General features: G+C 37.3%; 1 long non-coding RNA gene across 1 annotated transcript in view; it reads left to right on the forward strand.

Annotated features, from left to right (window-relative positions):
• Window positions 1-1750: 1750 nt before the first annotated feature.
• LOC121814610 overlaps window positions 1751-22730 on the forward strand; it is a 73205-nt gene continuing 52225 nt past the window's right edge. Inside the window, exons 1-2 of the long non-coding RNA XR_006054472.1 lie at window positions 1751-1861; window positions 5765-5848. This is a non-coding gene — a long non-coding RNA (uncharacterized LOC121814610). The remainder of the gene's footprint in view (window positions 1862-5764; window positions 5849-22730) is intronic.

A 22730-nucleotide genomic window follows, 5' to 3' on the forward strand; every position in this document is an offset into this window, starting at 1 on the left:
CACTATGGCAGTTTATTTGCTTGACAGAATAAACCTCAAGTATTTAATTTACTTATCCACTTGTGTGTAGCAGAAATAAGTTGAACACAGTGCCAACTTATCATCGCCTCTAAAATTGATATGATGAACTACTTTACAAAATAAACTATTAGAGAAAACCACGATTGCTCATTTAGAGCCCTGCATTTGGGCAGTCTGATATTCATTCTCTCACTACCAACTTATGTAGGAAGCATAGCCATCACCATCTTGGTTTTTAAAACCGGCTGTGATGAGTGACAGGCTGATCTGACTGAAAGCACTGCACACTTGGATGGTAGTGACTTGTAAAGCATACTCTACTTTATCCTCCTTTTTGACTCAAATGGAAACCACAATTTAGAAATGAATACCATCATGTGTTCAACTAAATCGAGGGAGGGTGCAATCTTTTTATTTTTATAAATATCTGTATAATCTGGCTTCTTTTTGCAACCACAGGAGTTGCTGCCTGCTGACAAATTGGAAAGAATGCAGATTTAAGCCAATTGTGTATTGGTTTCACTTTTCAAACCCAGAATCCTCATCCATGTTTTCATTTCAGTCAGCGTTGAAATATATATATCTTTAGCTGCTAAAAACTCCACATTCATCTGTTATGTGCCTCATTTGAGTATACAGTGGGGCTTTTAGAGCTCTTATTCTGAAAAATGCTGCTTCTGTGAGGCTTTGCTTGGGTGAAGTTGCCAAGACATTGTTGAACAGTGAGTACAATGAGAAGTGCCAAAATCACAGTTCGTGGAATGGCCACTTGAAGCTGGCTCCCATGCTAAAACATTTGCAGCACGACACATTAAACATTTTTTTAACCTGGTAGAAAAACAGATTTTTGTTTTAATAGCTACTTCATCCCTTTGAAACCACAGTAGTATGGAAGCAAAGGCGTTTTTATGACCTGTCCATTTAAAATGTGTTAATCTAATTCAAGTTTGCATTTTTAGGGCTGTGGCCGCTTTGATTGACAGTTGGATACCAGGACAGGTGAGTATAGCTGGTAGATGTCTGCTGAGCTTCAAGCCCTTTTACATCACTTTTTATGTAATTATTTCAGGAACAATGTGGCCGACCATGCGGTACTCTAAGGAGCCTGTATATTAAGACTTTTTAGCAGACATCCTTCTGTTTGCCATGAATTCACACAGTCAATGCCAACTTTCTATGGCACTTAGCATTAGCTGATAACTCCATAACAGCAGTCCACTCTGTTGTCCATATATGGTCACCTCAGGTGCAACCCCCCCCCCTCCCCCAAACAAATCAAAAACATAAATAACTAATAAATAAAGAAAATAAAATTAGGAAAACCCCTTAAAAGGAGTTTGCAAACCAGTGCGTGACTTTGGCCATCTTTTATATACAGTTTATGTGATAGCGCCTTTAACCGCTCAGTTTTTGCACAGAAAATGACAACAAATACAAGATTACAAACAGTATAGTATTTCATACCTTTGTGTACTGTCAACTGCTCGATGTTCCAGTTATCAGTAATGCCAGGATCAGATAACAGAAGTTTTAAAACACTAAACTATTTGGAAATCGGGCCAGGTCACACATGTAAGGAGAAACTTGACAGATATTCTACTCTCACTCAAAGTGACTTTGGCAATAATAGAATAACATCCACACTGCAGGAAATTATAATCGTCATCTTGTCAGAGGACAACACGCACGACCTCACGTGATGTCATGGGGGCGTAGATGTAAACAAAGATGGAGGCTGTGGTTGTAGCAGCATTACTTTGCAGTGAGGTGGAAAAACACAAGGTTAAACTGACAACAAAGTGGTTGGATAGACACTGTCAGCACAAGTTGTCTATTCAAGGTAAGACTTTGACTGCCAACAGTATGGTCGCTTATATTCCCTTTGATATTATGGGTCTCAGATTTGTCTTTGTCGCAGCTGATACTATCAGCATGCAAGCAAGCAGTTTGGGAGGTTACCAGATAATCTGGGATGACCACTGGCACTCTCAAAATAGAAATTAGCCTACTTTAATGTAGCCTTATTGTGGTATAAAGGCTTCCCAGTGGGGTGGTGCACACTGTGGTCATACACATATCAGAGGCTAGTTATTTGTGCAACTGTGTTTTTCAAAAAAGTTTTAGTTTACTGGTTGAAATGGACTGGCATACATGTCATTTTTCTACTTTTAGTGACCACGAGTCCAGGAGGGCAAGGTTCTAACCTCAGTGTGTGGTGAAAGTGTCAACTTCTGCACCACTGTACCACATATATGCCAGAATGTTAAAACATAAACAAGGAAACATTCAAACTTTGTTAAATTAAATTTTACATAATTTTGTACTTATTCCTCATATTGAACATTAAAGGAAAAATTGTGTTAGTACCTTTTACTGCTTAAAAATATACACAGCCTCCTTGGAGTCCAGTGACTCATGAGAGTGTAAAGGCCAGTGTCGGAAATCTAATTAGGGGTGGATTGTTGCTAAATGTTCAATCCAAAACTCTCATAATCTGAGCCTGGCATTGTGCAACAAGGCCAATGCATTAAAAAAAAATCATAGCTTTTATATAGAAGCATATTTCTTAAACTTGAATTCTATTTTAATGAAGTATTTTTATATAGAAACCTCACAAACAGTTTTTAAACCACTAACACACTGAAAGAATTTGTTTTAAAGAGAATGAACTCTGGTACTCTGCTACTTAAAAAAAAAATACAGCTTTAGCCAGGTGTTGGGCTGATCTCTATCTCTACAGTGCATGTCAGTCAGTGCTTCTCCACTTCCTCATTTTTTCTTTGGTTTCCCACCATTTAAGGCACATTACCGTGACTTCACTCTTTGCTGGTCCACTCAACTTCACCGCATCATGCACAATATTAGGAAAAATTATTTTGGCCATCTCAAAAAAAATCAGTTTAAACATAATGGAAGTGTAATTGACGGGTAATTTCTAAATAAGTTGTTTTTGGCTTTAGTCAAAGAGCCCGAAGCTTACTCAGGTTGATGATGGATTTTTCTGGAACACTGAAACAGCTAATGTTCAGTCTTGCTTTGTATTTGAGTCATACGGCAGAAAAATGTTCATAGCATGATTCGCTGTTTCATGTTGTGCATCTCTGCAAATACTCCTCCAGCTTACTGTACCTGGCCACGTGTAATAACGATACATGGAGAATGAGAACTGTTAAAAGAGACAGTTCCAGCCTCTGCACCATGCCTATATAAACCTACTGACAGCAGGCTGGAAAAACAAATTGGCTAAGAAAGAGAATAGAAAGTAGAGGAGAGTTAATGAGGAAAAAGAGAGAGAGTGTGACCCACCCAGGTTTTGACCTATAGCTCTCTTTGTATTCCACTGACACAAAGATTTATTATGCAAACATCACCGGTCCCAAAAATACATATTGAAAAAATTTTTGGGCAAACATGAAACAAAGTGAGCCTCCTGTGCTGTCACGGGAGTTTGCAGCTCAGTGTGGGCCGATGAGGCGGCAAAGAGAGCAGCAAGTGCATTAGTAGTCTCGCTTCACGAGCGCTGAAAAGGTATGCAGGCCGGGGCGACGTTGTGGGCCGTCACACAAGAGCGAAGGAGAGAAACAAAAAGAGAAACAAAAAGGAGGGAGACATGATTGAGAGGCTGCCATGGACTCCCTGCCTGTTGGTGTACCTGCTTGCTCGGAGGAACCAGGCTGAGCAAAGCCGGAGAGTGTAAACAGTTATAAACACACTTCTGTGTGCATGTGCACAGACTGACACACACACATGCAAACTGAGATACTCGCACAGCTGCACGTTAACTCTTTCCCCCATAAAGATGGCATCTGATGACCTCGCCTGTGTGATGAGTTTTGCCTCTTCAATATATATCAATAAAGATGGTAGTTTCTGGGTTTTTTCCACAGGTAGCTGCACAGGCAGGGACCATGTTCACTATGCAAACCTAGTAATTTTGTTGTATAAGCAGGCCTGAAACAGCTCAGTTCGGAAAAGTGCTTCAAGGCTTACTCCTAGTTGAGCTCCAAGGGGTAAAGGTTTAAGTGCATGGACCCACAGATATATGGATAACTGCAGCTTTGAGCTCATTTACTGACTAGGCTGTATGCTAATTTATACATCTGAATCCAAATGTTCCTGTACTCGCTCTGCCAGTAGGGTGAGGAACATTTTTCAAAGACAAGTTTGTCCAGCTACGGCAGAATAGAAAAGACAAACTGGCCAAAGCGTCATATAAGTAAACACAGTTCTCACGGGATGTTCGGCATCATGTCATGACTCACTGCAAATCTTTGCATAGTTCTTTGGACAGAGAACTATGTAAACTATCATATGCTACTAGAATAGCTTTGGCCATTGTGGACCACATATGGACCTCACTCCATGAGAGAGATGTCTCTTTACAACTACATGTCAAAACATTGCAGGGGGTTAATTAAGGTAGCCCAGGTGTCCTTATGTCCCATGATGCTCCCAGATCAGATTGGGTGTCTTCTAATCTTGTGTTATTTCAGTCTCATGGTGAAGATAGGTATTTGATTCAGTTTTATTCATGATGTGCCAGATCACAACAAGTCACCTCAAAGCACTTTATATTATCAAGTAAAGGCCGTCAAATAATATAGAAAAAACTCCAGCAATCAGATGACTAAACACTTGGCGACAGTGGGAAGGAAGAAACCTCTGGCAGAACTAGGCTCAGAGTTCTGCCAGACCGCGTGATGCTAATTCTGAAATTTTTTTCACTGAGATGGTGTGAGGAGAGATCTCAGTGATTAATAGTTGGGATCAAATGAAGTGAATGTGTAAAAAAACCTGATCACAAACCACTTTAGAGCTTTTCTGCTGATTCAGTTTCTTTGCACCTTTGTCACGCTGAGTAATGCACAGGACATTATCATTCTCAGGTGGCTGCAGTGACTTCCTGTGTTCTTGTTATGTCAAATAACCAAGATTTTTCATCTTTAAAGAATTTCTTTAATGTGAAAATATTGATGATATGTTTAGGAATATATCCCTTCTGATTAATGGACAAAATCTTTAAAGTTTAACTTTAAAGAATAGCCTTCCATTTGTTAGATATCCCGCTTTTTATGGGTTTGGTCTGTTTTGTACTTGAAATATGATAATAGCATTACCTGCTACGGCACTGTCACATTAAAGGTGCCGACATTTACTTGGTTAAGCAGTAAATATTGCAAATGACTCCCCCTGCACCGGTAAAAATGAGTCTGCCAGTCATCCATATGGTGCACTGACTTACACCTCAGCTTTTAGAGAGCTGATAACAAACCCTGAATTGACCACAGCATCGCCTTGCGGATTTAATTCTTTCTGAGATGCCAATACATAAATATCACATCCTGCACATTAGCCAGAGGTGCTGACATGTTCTTGGCGAGGTTTGAACTTCTCTGCAGCGAGTAAACGTTGCAAACTGAACAAGAGGTTGAATCCGCCTCCTTCATATTTGCTCTGGAGCCTCAGTAATGTTTGTCCATCAACAAAAGGTCAACCACATATTTAATTTCTCTGAAAGTACCGCACTCCCCATTCATCTCTATATAGTAGGTGGTGGACCTGAAAAAGTCATGGACTGAATGCATTCAAGCAGATATTTACATGAACACACGCAACCGCTACTCCACCTCAGGCCTCCCATGGAAAAAAAAAGAAGAAAAAAACGAAAAGTGATGTATGTGTTTTTCAGAAAGGACACATGGGTGAAACTCAACATGCCTCCATTCTTGTCTCGTTTTCTCAGGGTGAAAGGTATTCAGGAGGGAGAGGACAACGTCTCCCCGCTGGACAATTTACTGCCCTTCTCTGGGAATTCTACATGATCCAGGTATGGGAATGGAGAGTGGGAATAGCTGGAGCAGTGAACTCACTCTGGCAGTTTTATCTTGATTGCCAGATAAAACAGTATCTGGTGTTTTAAAGTCCTACACGAGAGTCTTTAGCAAGAAGCACTTTAGCTCCTTCTCACGTTCTGGTTTCTGATAAAAATCACAAAAACACTGTCATTAAAAAGGCCAAGAAAGGTGCAGGGAGGCTGGAGATTCCTTAGAAGACTTCTATTTAAAGCAGCAACATATTTGCGGAGAAATAAAAACCTTTCTTAGTTCATCAATCAAAGACTCAAATGCTGAGCCTTTACTCTGTGAAAGCAGTATAGGTCTGGCTGTTCTCTTTGTAAAGTGTTTTGATTATGAGGGATAAAACTGATTCTTTATAAATATTAAGGCATATGAAACAGCACCACAATCCCTTCTTTGGTGATTAAAATTTGCTGTACTTCTTGATTTTTAGGCGCAAATATTGTGTAAAGCATTCATCCTTTAATGGGTTTCTCTGTATTTTGCCCTCGTTCTTTCCCATGCACACCGCCGAGCCAGATGCACAAACACAGGTATAGATCAACACAGGTATATACATGCGCTAATACCAGCACATACACACAGTAGCCTGACCCAGCAGCCCAGGTTAAATAGGGAGGAGGAGTAGGAGGATGAACTGCTGGGACTCTGGTTATCTTCAGTCGGTAAAATGCATTTTCCCAGAGCAGCACACGCAACAGCAGATTCACATGGCTGCCTGTGTGACGCAGAGTTCATCTCTTCTTTCGCTCTGTTAGTTTTATCTGATCATGAAGATTCCAATAAAAAAATAACCTATGACCCCTGTGCTGCACCGTGCATACTATATATTTAAATAAACCAAGCATGTGCAGACACCAAGCTGAGCAGATGAGCAGATTTTAATATGTTGAGATGCAAAAATGTCTCTAACAAAATAACAAAATGGGCCATTTTTCACTTTCTCAGAGAGACACACTTTTATGTTGACTTCTTCCAATTTAATGTCTCCATTATATATATATATATATATAAACATATTTTTGTTTCTTTTAAAAGAGTTACCACTAAACTAGACTTACCATGTCTCTGTTGTATGCTTGTGTCCACTTACAGCTTATATCTATGCCATTCTGTGACAATATAATTTGAAATATGACCCTTGACCTTTGACTTTTTGCATCATCATCATTTTATCCTTGTGCTAGACTTTTTTCTATGAAGATTATGAATCCTTATGCAACAGGCAAAAATGTGTTTTGTGAGATCGTTGTGTTCTTTGACATTAAACCCATCGTCACCTTTAAATCAAAGTGAACATTCTTGTTAAATTTGGAGAAATTTCCCCAACATAGTCTTTTCTAAATGCTTATGGTAGCACTTTCGATTAAGGATGGTCCGTCCATTAATCCATCCGTCAATCAATCAATGCATACCGGTAATCTGTGATTTATTGAAACGTGGAAAGGCAAAAGGCCAGTTTCTTGAAGGAAATCCAAAGCTCTGCTTTGGATGTTGGCTGCAATCCGATGGTGCTTGTCTGTGTTTATAATTTTACCCTTTTTCAACAAGATCCACCACTGGTTGAAATGTAGCCACAAACCATGACAAAGCCTTACGGATGATTTACAGATGGCTGTAGGCACTCACTGATGTAACTCTCTCCAGACTCCTCTGTACATATTGGTGACAATTTGAACATAAAATTAAGTAGCTTAAGTAAATGAAGTCCCACTTAAAAAAAAGTTAAAATATTTTTATGACATATCCTTGGCGATTTTAATTTGGTTTTGGTACTAACTGAGCAGGAAACAAGAGTGTTTAGATGTTTAGATGTCATAACATAACAGAGGGAGAAATGGATAAGAGTATAAAACTTAGCAAACCAATTCAGTTATGGGATATGAAAATGGCTAACATTAGACTAGCTACATTTGTGGCAGTAAAAGATTGTGTTGTGTTGTGTGTGTGTGTGTTTTAGTCCTTTTTAAAATTGAAAAGGATTTACTTTTTAAAATGAAATCTATTCTAATCATTTGAAAGCAACTTGTTCATTCTTAGCTAGCTAAAAAAGTGTTAAATAATTAGGTGAGAAAACCTTTTCTCGCTGATCATTTATCTTTTAGCAGGGTCTTTGTACAAAATTTCTAAATACATTATTCATTCAGTTCACTCAGTTTGTTTTGGAACTATTAGCCTCTTCCTCCCTCTCTGTCCTTGTGGTCGTGGTTTTCCCCTTGTCTAACATCTGCTGTGCAAAAAGAGCAAACCCGTTTCCAATGTTTAGTTGGAGGGAAAACACCAGAAACACACTCCAGTGATAAAACAGGTGTGGGTGGCTTTTGTTAGACTCTTGTCTTACGCTGCTCGACTTTATTCCCAAATGTTTTGAATTGTTTGGAAAGGCTGAAGTTGACAGGGATTTGCTGCCTGAGTGTGTGTGTGTCTGCATGTGTGTATGTGTGTTCATCTCTGTGCACTTAAAATAGCAGTGTATAATACACTTATCAAACAAAATGTCACTGTCCTAATGGCCTGGTTACTTGGTTTGATCAATATTTGTCAATTAGTGTGACGCATGTTCAGTTTCCATGTCGAAACTGACAAACATACAGGGTTTCGTGGCATTTTTAAACATGTTGCAATGCAAACGATGAAGATTGGTGATATGTTATTTTTGGTTTGAATTTATTGGAAAAGATTTTTACACAATTCAGCATTGCAATTAAAACCTTATTGTTGGGTAGGAAAGACATTGAATCGACAATGTGCCATGCCAAATTCATATTATAGCATCTAAAAGTGCTTTATATATCTATATATTAAATCTGTTACAAATTCTCTGATTTCAATATGGATTTTAAGCTATTTTTTGACATTTGACTTTTATTACCAGCTTTGACTAAACAAGACCATTCAGAGCGACTCACGCTGCCCAGAAAAATGGTTAATGCCTCAGCTGTTGTTCTGTCTTGTTAAAAATGTCTTCATTTTTTTGTTTTGTTGTAGCTTGTAAGATTAAACATCTTTGCCCCAATCTGCACAGTGAACATGATACTGGAACTGTTGATTCTCTTAGGAGTCATGTTAAGTATGTAAATCCAAGCCCTGAGGTATTTTGTATTTTAGAAAAACATTTACACATAAGTTAACTTGTTAACACAAGTCTGCAAAATGAAACGTGAAGCAGTCATGGCAGTTCTTTACATAGATTCTGAGTGATTTTAGGTAGAGAGTCAGCTGACACGGCTACTTTCAGAGGAATCTGTGATATAATAATACGATTTCATTTTCTAGTTTTACAATAAAAGTGAATATTTTGAATTATGATGTACTGTGCACAGACACAGCAGTGCTAAGCATCGTCTCTTTTCCGAACCAGAATGTTGGACCAAATTAATGCATTATGAAAATGCAGGCCTACATTTAGAGCCATAGCCTAGTGGTGTTATGCTGATAGATGTGGGCATCATAGTGTATTATACTATATTGCATCCATCAGAATATGTGCAGCCACTACAATTTCAGTGTCCTTCTTTTCAAATCATAGCTGTATGCCTGCAGTTTTTTGAGCAATGGGGATATATAGTCAAATATTTTTTCTGGTAGGTTCTTATTAGTAAAAATGTTGTAATGTTCTTTACACACTGAAGCTGTTAAATGATGAAAAACATAAAAACCTTTGCACTGCGTTTATACCCACTAACACAACTTTCTGCATGTCTGCAGATTAACACGTAGGATGGCTGGAACATATTTTGTTCAAAAGTTTTGCAATTGTAAATGCAATCAGTTGGAGAGCTGCGGAGCTCAATATGGCTGCTTTTGTTACGTCACTTGCGAGGCATCTCACGTGTAGCACCTTAACAGTTTCAGTTGAGAGCTCTGTTTTCCTTCAGAGCTATGGATTGCATCAAGGTACGAAGTTAAAGGCTAGGCAGATGAGGTTTCAGACATGAATCGTAGACCCAGGCAGGGGCATTGGGAAGATAAAACCACTGGATGGAGCTCCTGACAGTGGGAGGAGGGTGTGATGGGAGAGGCTGAGAAGGGTGAGAGCTTTACTCAGGTAGGTCTGCCCAAACATGACTGCTTGTTTACCTGTCAGTTTGTTGCTTTTGTCTGGGCCTCCCACGAGAGACAAAAAAAAGGAGCTTTAGCTCTTTGCAAGCAGGACCACCAGTGTTGCCAGTGTGTGTGCATTTTCCCCAATTGTGTAGTACAATTTCCTAAGAGTGTGCTCATGCTGAAATGATCGTCTATAAGTGTGTCCATCCATCTATACTTTCTCACGTGTTTCTGACCGTGTAATTGTACACATAAGGTTTTTTTGAATGGCCTGTTACATGAATGCATGTGAATTGCACATGCAAGGACAGCCCACAGCTCCTGTTGTGTTTGTTGCTGGGCGGATTTGTGTACAAATGTAAATACGTGTGACTAATGAGTTTTTCAGGAGGAGCAGACAAAATACGCAGTAGAGGGCTGAGGAATTGGGTTTAGGGTTAGCATTGTGTGTTTGTGTGTCTGTGCTTCTTTGTTTCCATCTATATGCAATGTAAGTGTTGCAATTTGTCATTTAAGACATGCATTTATTATGAGGTCCTGCCTGTGAGTTATTGTCGCCAATGGTATATAGCAACATGAACACATAGTGGAAATAATGATCAAAATTGCATTTTTCTGGGAACTATTTGACATGAAAAAGGATAAATCAATCAATCAAAATTAACATCAGGTCCATTATTTTTTTCTTTTTTAAAGCTTTTAAGAGACTTAGCTTATGCAACACATAGCATGTCCTTGGGCGGAAAAACATTGAAGAAGACATCCAGCCTTCACATCAAAAACCCATCTTTTAAAGTAGTTCATCAATAAGTGAAAAATTGTTTTGGCAATAAAACAACAAACAAATCCTTGTTCTGTTCATCTGCTATGATCAAATGTTAAGTTCTCCTTGCACACAGTGGAAATTTAGACAGAAAAAAATCGATACTATATTAAATGCAGCAATATGTTTAACAAAAAAGTGATTAAAATGAATCTAATTATTTTAAATTATTAAAAAAATATTATTTTATTTTATTATTTTACCTATCATGTACAAGTAATTGACACACATTACAAGAACAAACTATTTTATTTCAGCTTTTAATGTAAAAATGTTGATCTTTTCTTTTTTGGAATAAATTTAATTGTAACTAAATGAAATGCCTTTTTAAATTGAACTGGATATAAATCTGTGCTTTTCAAATTTAGTTTGTGAGTTGTGACAGCTTTGTACATATGGAAAAGAAATCAGAACATAATAAATAAGAAATGCTTAAATTTTACTCATATTTTTACTCAAAGGACTTATATGTAATAGTATGATTTACTCATTAAAGCAGGCATTTTTGCCTATAACATAATAGGAAAATTACAAGTAAGCAGGTATCATAATCCAACAGAGCCAGATGCAAGTCTAAAAAAACTATAAAACCACATAAACATTTATTACTGGAGTTAAGATTATACGTATCTATACATATAATAATAATTATTATTGTGTTCTTGCCATATGACTTTTTTCACAGCACAAAAAGCACAAAAAGGGTGAAACCACATGTTTTTAATGGTGACAATATCTGTGAGCTTATATACATAACCTTTAAAATGTTTTCATCTGACTGGTATCCAGTCATATCCAGAAATCAAAATTGGACACTATGACACATGCAAGCCTTATAAAACCTTAAAGATTTATTACTGGTGTGAATATTAAATTATAATAAAAAATATATATTTCTACTTCAACAAGCTCAATGTAATGTTTGTTTAAAAAAAAACCTGTTCTTGACATTTAATGTTTTCCACGGCATAAAAACATTTTTTTAATGTCGGCAATACCAGTGAGCTTATACGCACAGCCCTTAAAACGGCTTCATTTAAAAGGAAGTCAGTTATTTACACTTGTTCTTTTCCTGCTATGACGAATCAAAATTTCTGCAGTAAAAAAAGTGGTATTATTCCACAGAGACTTTTTGTTTTGTCGTTACGTATGCTGTAGGCTCAGCAACATTCAAACGACATCATCGCTAAAAGTTCCCTGAGCAGGGTTCAATGGGATGCTGAGTACTGCTTTTAAATGGGGAAATAATGTTGAAGACATTACTCATCGGAAACCCCCTAATCGGTTACATTTTGTTCTCAACAGTTTTGTCAAAGGTTATTATTTGAGCTATGCATTAAAAAAAACCCCAAAGCTTTAAAGAACTTTTGCAGCTCCTTATGTGACTTAGATTGTGGATCCAGCGTCTTTTTCTTAAAAGAACAAAATTTGGTTGAAACTTTTTAAGGTTTTTTAAGTAGAATTATGAATATGAAAATCAGCTATTCCAATATAAAAATGACTAATGTACTAAAAGTATTTGCTGGAAAAATAAATTTAAGCATACATATATGGCTCATTAAATAGCTATGGGGCTAAAAATAATAGAGTCTTTCTGGTGATTAATAAATAATCTGTGGTCTTAAAAACAATTTATATAACAAAAATCATGATATCCGTGTTTGCTTATGGTCGAACTCTTCTGGGTTTACCGTGTATAAAGTCTTTCCTGGTTCATTTCAGCAGAATCCAGTGGTTTCAACGAACCTCTTTCCCAAGATCCATGGAAACCACAAAGTTGCTAAATGTTTTTTATATGAATAAGAGGCAACGACAAAATTTTCACAATGCATCTTCTGAAGTGACTTAAGGGCTCTTTTCAAAAGGGGGAAATAACCCTTAAACTGAAATGGCGCTTTCAATTCTAAGAGGTAAAACATTAAACAAGTTTTCTTGCAAAATTGAGCAGCAGTTCAAAGGGATTGCAACAGTGCTGGATCCATTTTCATGTGTTCGGTGCTTGTGCTTAACTGTGTGTATCTTAAGGCTTTAGCTGCTGTCTGTGTGTGTGTGTGTGTGTCTGTGTGTTGTGAATATGCGTTTGACAGAGTGTCTACCTGTGTGGCAGTAGGTAAGCCCAATAATCTCTGTTTGTCTCAGTCTGAGAAGTATAATGCTGTGACTCATTCCTAGAGCGGGTGTGCTAAAACCCAAAGCACTCGATCTATCATAGAAATCAACAGTCGCCACTGTAATTTACTAAACTAATCCTCAAATGCCAAATTAATATGTTAAGTATAGGTGTGATTAAATGATGTGAAAGATGAATGTAGACTGCTAATGTTCAGCCAGTGTTCCCATCTGTGGTGAGTGAGGATGAGTTAAATGTTATAATCCCAGAGATCTTTGCTTTTTCTTTCATTCAGGCCTGTGTCTGTGATGCTGTGTGTCCTCTTTTTTGAAATGGAATGTATATTGTTGAACGGTTGGAATTCTTTCCTCTTCGGCATTGATAGTTGTTGTTGGCAGCAGCTCTAAAAGCTGTTGTCTACACTGAGCTTAAATCTGAATTTTGGAGGCACTTATCTGACATTGCTTTCTGTCTTTTGGTTCAGTGTTTTTGATATCTGCACTTTACAAGCTCTTATTCAGTCTCTTATGTGCATGTGAGAAATGTCACGTACACAAGCAAGCAGGCATATATCGCAAGAAACAGTGCCATGGATTTTCACTATATGTAACAAATACATGTCCAGAGGTTATTAGTTTATTTCAATTGTGAACATATAGACTCAGATCTTCTTGTTTAGGTGTGTTAAACATGAACATGTGGCAACATCTGCAAATAGCAGTTGTTAAATATCATACTGATTTAATCCACAGCTGTGGCTCAAGAACAGTCGTTCAGATACAGATAGTCAACTAATCTATTACTCTGATCCAGACTAGATTATATCTGAAATCTTCAAATAGACTGACAATATTTAATTCTATTTATTTTTTTATTTTTCATTTAAATTTCCTTGAAAATAACTTTATTGACTTTGGGGGTCCTGATGCATTAACTCTTGGGTCAGAATGAAAAGGTTCTGCAATGGCCCTCTTTTGATGTTAATTTAAAAAACCCAAAAAACTACAGTTTGTTTTTAGCAAAGCAGCACAGTCATAGTTTTGCGACTGAAAGATATGGGCACAGATATTTTTCTGACTGACCTTATTACATATACTCGCTGGTCACTTCATAAGGTGTACACGTCAAACAGCTCATTAACTCTAATATCTAATCAGCCAATCACATAGCAGCAACTCATTGTATTTAGGCTTGTAGACATGTTGGAGATGACCAGCTGAAGTTCAAATCAAGTTTCCGATGACAGTGATTAAAGTGACTTTGTTGTTGTTGGTGTCAGATAGGCTGGTCTGAGTATTTGAGAAAGTGCTGAAAAAAACTGAGAAAAATAGAAAATATGCAGTGAGCAGCAGTTCTGTGGGAGAAAATGCCAGAGATCTTTATCCTCTGGAGTATGTGCATCAGACTGTTTTGATGTTAACTCAAATAACCACTTGTAGCAAATAAGGTGTGCAGAAGAGCATCTCTTAACACACAGCACATTAAACCTTGAAACGATCTACAGCTGCAGAAGACCACAGTGGTTGCCACTCCTGTCAGGTCAGAATAGGAAACTGAGGCTACAGTTCAAACAGGCTTACCACTGGATAGTAGAAGGTTTAAAAAATGTTTCACGCTTTGATGAGTTTTGATTTTACAGTCAGACAGAAAGGAACACACCGTTGAGGTGTTTTGGCTCTACAAGGAGCATTTGATACTTTTAATCACAACCTTTAAGCAAATTAAGCAGGACTTGTGTATGATTGGCTATTTAGATGACATTTATCAATATGCATATATAAATAACACAGATTCTGGTTCATTAAGGGTAATGTATGGGGTGCCACAGGGTTATGTATTTGGACCATTGTTGTTTGCATTATTTGTTTTCCAGGTTTCTGAAGTGTATTTTATTTGTTCATGACCCAACTGTTTTGTTGCTGGGAAAATTGAAACACCTTGGAAATCAGTAGGTCTACTGATTGTTTAAAAATGGCTTGAGTCTAATAAATTGTCCCTTTGCCTTGGAAAAGGGAAAATAAATGAATGAAAATGAAAATGAACAAAGCCGAAAGTTCTTTAACCTGAATTTGTGGGAGTTAGTGTTGATAACAAATCTAACAGAAATTGCATATAAGTTATGCCAAAGCTAAAATGCCTAAATCTATTCCAGTACTGTACAAAGTGAAAATTCTTATGTCAAAAATTACTTCACGTATTGTTCCATATATGACTTACTGTTTACTGTGGACTTACTGAGGTGTGTGGAAACACAAGACAAACATCAAGTTTTGCCAAAAATCCATAAGAGTGATAACAAAAAACCCTATCAAGAGTCAACAAATCCATTATTTATTCAGTTAAATATACTGAAACTCAAAGATTTTGTAGATCATAATTCAAATTATGTACAAAGCATATAATAGACAGTTACCACTTAATATCAACAAGCTGTTCAAAATCATAATGAAAGCAAATCAATAGGAAATTGTATTTTTGAATACCCCAAGGTTGGCATCAATTAGAAGTGTCATTCTGTTACTGGGGTATCTATACCCAGATTTAAAGATATAGTTCATTTAATTTCTTTAATGTTACGTGATGATTGTTGTATTGGGCTCGGTGTTATATAAGCTGTAGCTTCGCCCTACACCCTTTTGGTGTGTTATTTACTTTATTTTTCATCATTGAATTTCTTGTGATGCAAGTCAACTGAATAAAGATAATAAATCGATCTCAATCTCAAAATGCTAAAGATGCTAAAAATGACAGCGTCAACATGGCATTTAATCTGTTATTAGACTCAATTGGCTTCTCTCAAAATGTAAAAGAACCCACCCACCACTTTAATCACACTCTAGATCTTGTTTTAACATATGGAATAGAAACTGAAAATTTAACAGTGTTTCCTGAAAACCCTCTCCTGTCTGATCATTTCCTAGTAACATTTACAATAATTGATTACACATCAGTGGGGAGTAGACTTAATCACAGTAGATGTCTTTTTGAAAGTGCTGTAACAAAGTTTAAGAATATAATCCACCCACTATTGTCATCTTAGATGCCTTGTATCAACACAAAGCAGCTACCTGAACACTACTCCAACAGAGGTCGATTATCTTGTTAATAATTTTACCTCCTCACTACGTACGACTCTGGATACTGTAGCTCCTGTGAAAACTAAGGCCTCAAATCAGAAGTACCTGACTCCGTGGTATAATTCTCAAAAACGCAGCCTAAAGCAGATGACTCGTAAGCTGGAGAGGAAATGGTGTGTCACAAATTTAGAAGATCATCATTTAGCCTGGAGAAATAGTGTGATGCTTTATAAGAAAGCCGTCCGCAAAGCCAGAACATCTTACTACTCGTCACTGATGGAAGAAAATAAGAACAACCCCAGGTTTCTCTTCAGCACTGTAGCCAGGCTGACAAAAAGTCAGAGCACTGTTGAGCCAACCATCCCTTTAACGTTAACCAGTAATACTTCATGAACTTCTTCACAAATAAATTTTAACCATAAGAGAAAAAAAATACCCATAATCATCTCACAGATGTAATATTATCTACAGCTACTCTTAGTACCATTTATATTTATGTAGAGTCTTTTTCTCCAATTGATCTTTCTGAGTTAACTTCAATAATTACTTCCTCCACACCATCAACGTGTCTTTTAGACCCCATTCCTACAAAACTGCTCAAAGAAGTCCTAACACTAATTAATGCTTCAATCTTAAATATGATCAGTATATCTCTAATAATCGGCTATGTACCACAGGCCTTCAAGCTGGCTGTAGTTAAACCTTTACTCAAAAAGCATAGACCCAGCAGTCTTAGCTAATTATAGGCCAATCTCCAACCTGCCTTTCATATCAAAAATCCTTGAAAAAGTAGTTGTCAAACTGCTAACAGATCATCTGCAGAGGAACGGCTTATTTGAAGAGTTTCAGTCAGGTTTCAGAGCTCATCACAGCACAGAAACAGCTTTAGTGAAGGTTACAAATGATCTTCTTATGGCCTCTGACAGTGGACTCATATCTGTGCTTGTCCTGCTAGACCTCAGTGCAGCGTTCAATATTGTCGACCATAATATCCTATTAGACCAATTAGAGCAAGCAGTAGGTATTACAGGTACTGTGCTGCAGTGGTTTTACTCAGGTCAACTCCCTGAGCCTGGTTCTGCCGGAGGTTTCTTCCTGTTAAAAGGGAGTTTTTCCTTCCCACTGTTGCCAAAGTGATTGGTCACAAGGGGTTATATGATTGTTGTTTTTTTTCTCTGAATATATTATTGTAGGGTCTACCTTACAATATAAAGCGCCTTGAGGCGACTGTTGTTGTGATTTGGCGCTATATGAATAAAATTGAATGGAATTGAATTGAATTGAAATCAATATCGATAATAGATCTTAAACTGAGCATTTCTTTAACATTTTCTGTCATGAGTTACTCAAATGGCTTCCACAAGCCTCAGATTTCAATCCAGTAGAGCAGCTTGGGACAAAAATATCAGAATTTTTTCCCCAGTATCTGGTTGAATACATGGCACAAAGAAATAAAGCAGTTCTGAAGGTAAAAAAGTTATCCAACCGATTAACAGCAATGCGTACCTATTTGTAGAGTGCAAAATTTTGTAATGAAACATAAAACTTTAAGGTTTAAGGTTTTCAACCATCAATTTACTGCAAATTCTGCCACGTTTAATGGTGAAAAAAGTCATGTTTTATGCCCCTTGTTGTTCGGTTCTTTTATTTGCAATGAGAAGGTAGCATGTGAATGATTGTGTAATTGGTGCAGGTGGATGACTGAAGCCTAGTAGCAAAGTTCCTGAACTTTGGCTCTGTGCTTTAGTGCTTCACTCAGTCTTCACCCTCCATGATTAGAGAAGCCGAATCCTATGTATTTGTGATCTTCAGTAATACTGGCATTTAGATGAAATGGAGCGTATCTTAACTGAATTGAACTTAATGTTGAGTGTCTTTCTTAGTGAAGGGGAGAATCCCAATAAAAGACGCATACAATGATCGAGCTTGTTTTGCCAAGTTACTTTTCACAGTGAGCAGAGCGGTTGGCAGTTTTTCAGGTTTTTGGTCACATTACTACACAGGGCTGTTTGCACAATGGAAACCTTTGTGTCGTGTGCATGTCTTCTTTCAGCAGTGTGTACACAAAGAGGGACTTTTGAAAAAAAAAATTATCTCTAGTATCAATTCTATGAAAATCTAAGTTGAAATGTCCTTCAGCATCCAGCAATTAATAGCACTTGGAATGACCTGAGCTGTGTTAGATTAATGGCTGAATGTTGTAATACGTAATGCTTTCTTTAATAACACTTATACATATTTCAAAGTAACAATAACTTCATTAAGATCAACATATCTCTTTCTGGGTTCTTTGTAACCTCCTAGATGAGTTGTCGATGTGCTAATTTTGGTCGCTCCTGTGAAGCTTCACCACTGTTCCAAGCTTTCTCCATTTGTATATAATGGCGCTAGAAATGAACCACACTGCCTTATTAGGCTTTGTAAACTTTTGCAGATTGTCAGTCACTTTGTTTCTCAGGTGTTTGTTTGGATGTGTTGCTTTTTGAGAATTTTTAGCCTCCTTGACCCAAAATGAAATCATTTCTTGATTTAATTTTTTTGAGTGTGTTTAGTAAAGCTGAACTCAGCTTTCCAAAAAAATGTGGTTAATCACAGTCCATTCATTATTTAACAAGGGGGGCAGTTACTTATTTGGAACCTTTCTCCCTTAATCAATGAAATCATCATTTAAAAACTGCTTTTTGTTTTATGTATGTTAAAATTTGTTTGATGATCTGAAACATTACAGTGTGACTAAACAATAGTAAATCAGAAAGGAGGGAAACACTTTTTCAAACCACTGTTAATCCATTAAGGAACCTATAACTAATAAAGTGGCCACTGCATGTATAATTGGACTAATATTGCCTAACAACAAACAGCATTAAGCCTTACATTTTGCAAGTTTCTTTTATTTTATACGTTTTTTTTTCTTCAGTTGTATGTAAGTGTTACAGGCTGTTTTTTAATATGTAAAAAGTGGTTAATGGTAACTGAAGGTTAAATGCGTATTTTGGTGAACTTAACAGTTGTAGCCTGTGTTTGAAAGAGATTTAAGAAATGCTTAATCCCCTGATCTTTAGTGCGGGAAACAGGGTTGGTTTAGGCCTGGAATAATTTGGCAATAACAGTGTGGCAATGAGTGGTAAAGAGTTTATAGCCTGGTGATTTGCTCTCTGAGCTTGGAAATAATTTGGATTTTGGTGAGTAGGTGGCAGAACTGTGGAACTTTAATAGGAAGTGAGTGCACTACAGGATCCTGGTGGTTTGTCATTGGATAAAGATAGATGTAGATTGCTCTATACAAGTTAATTATATTATTTGGTCATGTTTAAATGTGTTGGTTTGTAAATTTTTAAAAGCCATATTTATATTGAAACATATGTTATTACACTAGAAGTTATGCTGCTGTTACATCGCTCCACTTGTGGGTGCGATGCGATTTTTGGTTATGTTTTAACATCTAAACTCTTACTTTCTGCCTCACTGTATAAATTCCTTCATTTGATGTGAATGTTGGATGTAAATATTAAGGATTGGTACAACATGGACATAATTCTTAAGATACTGGGAACAAATTTACCTTCACATCGCTCCCCTTCCCTTCTGTAGTCATTGCTTTCATCCTTCTCCCACTCTTCCTTAGTCACGCTCTGCCATATATCTCTATCTCCCACTCCCTATATCTCTCTTCCTATCTACATCCATAGCCCTCTATTCTACCCCTTCCCCCTCTCCATCCATCTATCCTTTCCTCCTGTTGTGTCAAACCAGCTGCTTCTCTTTCTCTCTCCTGGGTTGCTGAGTTGAGTGCTGAGGAGGAAGAAGCTAAATCCAGCTGCACATATTTCACGGGGACAGAGAAAGATGTGGATCTGAAAGAGAGGGAACATGGTGAGACAACACATTAGACATTTGGGGATGGATGAGGTTCATACGCAAGAAACGGGATAAACACAAATTAATTGTGAAGAGCAACAAAAAGAGGCACGATGTGGAAACCCAGAGACAAATTTGGAGTTTGGAGGGGTCTGGGGAGGCTTTTGAGCTTTGATCTGGGCTACGCGTTGTGTGTAGGTGTGTATCTGTGTGTGTCTGGCCTGTGAGAGAAACTTATTGCCAGAGGCCAGGGCTGCAGGATTAGGGAGCAGCTCTTGTCTTCTGGCACAAAAAGCAAAAAACAAAAAACAAAAAGTACCCTCCTTCAGTTTTTGTCCACTTCACACTTATTTAGACCCTGCTTTGTGAACACTAGACTGATGTTCTGTGAAACCCTTAATTTAAAGAATCTTATTTATTACAGCATCATTTAAATTCAATATTTTGGTATAATTAAAACAATTCAGCTCTTTCATACTCAAGCTATTTTCATGTATAAGTCAGTTTACTCAGTCTGATTGATACTACTCAGGTTGAAAGAAACGTTTGTGCAACATCTCTTATGTCTGTGAGGAAGTTTTGTCATGTCTGAAAAATAATCCTGTTTAAGTCTGGAATTATCAGGATGCCACTGATTCTTTATATGTAGGTGAAGGAAGCAGTGTTTGATTAAACGTCAGAGTTTCTCAGGCTTTCCTATGATCTAACCTATTAAAACATAATATAAGGCAAGGCAAGTTTATTTGTATAGCACAATTCAACAACAACGTGGTTCAAAGTGCTTTACAGAGACATTAGAAACAAAAACAAATAAAAAGTATGATTTAAAATTGATTAAAACAAGCAAACAAACAAACAAAGTAAATATAAAATATAAATATAATTCTTTAATATAACTGTTTATTGTTTGTATGTATTTGGGATAATAGCATTATATCTTTAAAATTAGTCCAATCTGAGAGATGTAAATACACCGGATGGTCTAGTGCTGCTGTGAAGGCAAAATGTAGTTTTCCTGCAGGTGTGCTTTTCATGAACGATGTTTCATGCTCAGTCAGTGGATCTAACCTTTGCTCTGTTTTAATCAGGTAAAGTAGTGCTCCAGTAATCCATTGTTTGCAGCCGTGCTGCTGTGAGATACATGAGAGTGTGTCTGTGTACGCCTGCTAGTCAGACTGAGGTCTTGTAGAGATTGGAGTGGCCTTCAGGTCAAAGGTCAGATAAACACAGCTGGCACTCTCCTCCTGGCTGGCTTAGGAAAGCTGTTTTCTCCTCTTTTTATTTTCTCCACCTCCTCTCTCTTCCCTTATCTCTCCCTCCCTCGTCTGTGTCAGTCTTATTTTGTGTCACGTCTGCCTCCCTCGTGATCTTTCTTTTTCTCTCAGTCTTTTAGTTCAGCAACTTTCTTGCCGTCTTCGTATTTCCTTCTCTAATCCCTTTGCAATTTTCTCACCCACCTCTCTCTTCGCAGCCCTTTAACTCTTTCATTTACCTTTTTGTTACTATTCTTTCCTGCTAGTTCTTCTTCCTTTTCTGTCACTGTGATACTTTTTTTTTTTTTTTTTTTACAGTTTGCTCTGATTTTCCTCTCTATCCCTCCTATTTCCCTTGTTGCTTGTTGCTACTCCTCTTCACATCTGTTGTCTCTTTTCTCTCTCTGTCTCTTCATCATCTTGGTTCAGACTGGAATGTTCCCCTGATCGCCAGATCCCTCTCATCATCTCTACACTTTTATTAATAAATCATTTTTTTCTTATTTCCGTCTCCTTTGTGGAGCTATCTACACATTGTGGCCAAAACTATTTGGATACCTGATTTTTACACGTGTACATTGACCGGTTTGAATGCAATTACATGAGCATTATTAAACCTGGCCTTTGATGTTGGACTCAAAGTCAGAGCTATCAGTATATCATATGGACATATCCTTTCTTTAGGATCTTAGGAGTCTTTCAGAGTTATTGTAAATATTATCTTGTGGTTTGCAAGTTAAACTGTTTATTATGCTTGTTTATTATACAATTTCTTTTGTTAACCCCTGTTTATTGTTTTACTTTTACTGTATCTGTATAGTTTTGTGGCTGCAGTATTTGTGGTAACTTATTCATTGTGCCGCACATTGTGCTTCCACCTGTAACGTCGTGCTGTATAAATAAAGTTTTACTTTCTTGTTTGCTTTTGATCTTTATACCTAAGCACATGTGTTGTCCAAGTGTACAAAATTCATTGTTTTTGATAAATGTTTATGAAGAATTATTAAAAGCTGACTATTTTAAGCATCTCAAACAGCCTGGAGTGATCTTTTTACTTGCTGGCATGGACTGATTTTCATAGATCATCCAGCAGACCTGTATGTGACAATGCAAATATCTGATTTAGTTGGATTTGACATTACACAGTCTTTAATCTGCCAGCTCTTTAGTACAAAGTCTTTGTAATGTAATGTGACTTTGCCCTTGCAAGATTGGCACAGGTTACTATCTGGTGATTTCAGAGAGTGGCCGTGAGAGTCATGTTTCCTGCCTCCTCAACCACCTGCTGCTTGCCTAAACCAACCAAAGTTAAGAACTGATTTAAGGTTGCTGTCCAAAACTGATCCTCCTGATAGTGTCTGGATTTAATGAGTGAAAATGACTTTCTTGTCCATGCAGTGGCTGCTGAGATATTTCAGCAGACCAGCATTGCCATCCTTCTGAACATAGCATGGGTAAAAGAAATAAGAAGTATCTACTTCTTTTTCCTGTGTTTCCCGTGTACTGTTTGATAAATACAAAGGGTTTACTGATGTTTAAATACCTGATTATGCGGGCTGTTGTTGGAAAATTTGTATTGGATTAATTTACACTAAATTGTGTCCTATAATAGGTCATTTCCCACGAGTCTTTGTTCTCAAGATCTTAAGGCTGGTTCTGTTATGAACTGAAGAACAAGTGGAC

The sequence above is a fragment of the Haplochromis burtoni genome, unplaced genomic scaffold (assembly GCF_018398535.1).
Source record: "Haplochromis burtoni strain Fernald_Lab_line unplaced genomic scaffold, NCSU_Asbu1 Contig_66, whole genome shotgun sequence".
NCBI classification, from domain to species: Eukaryota; Metazoa; Chordata; class Actinopteri; order Cichliformes; family Cichlidae; genus Haplochromis; species Haplochromis burtoni.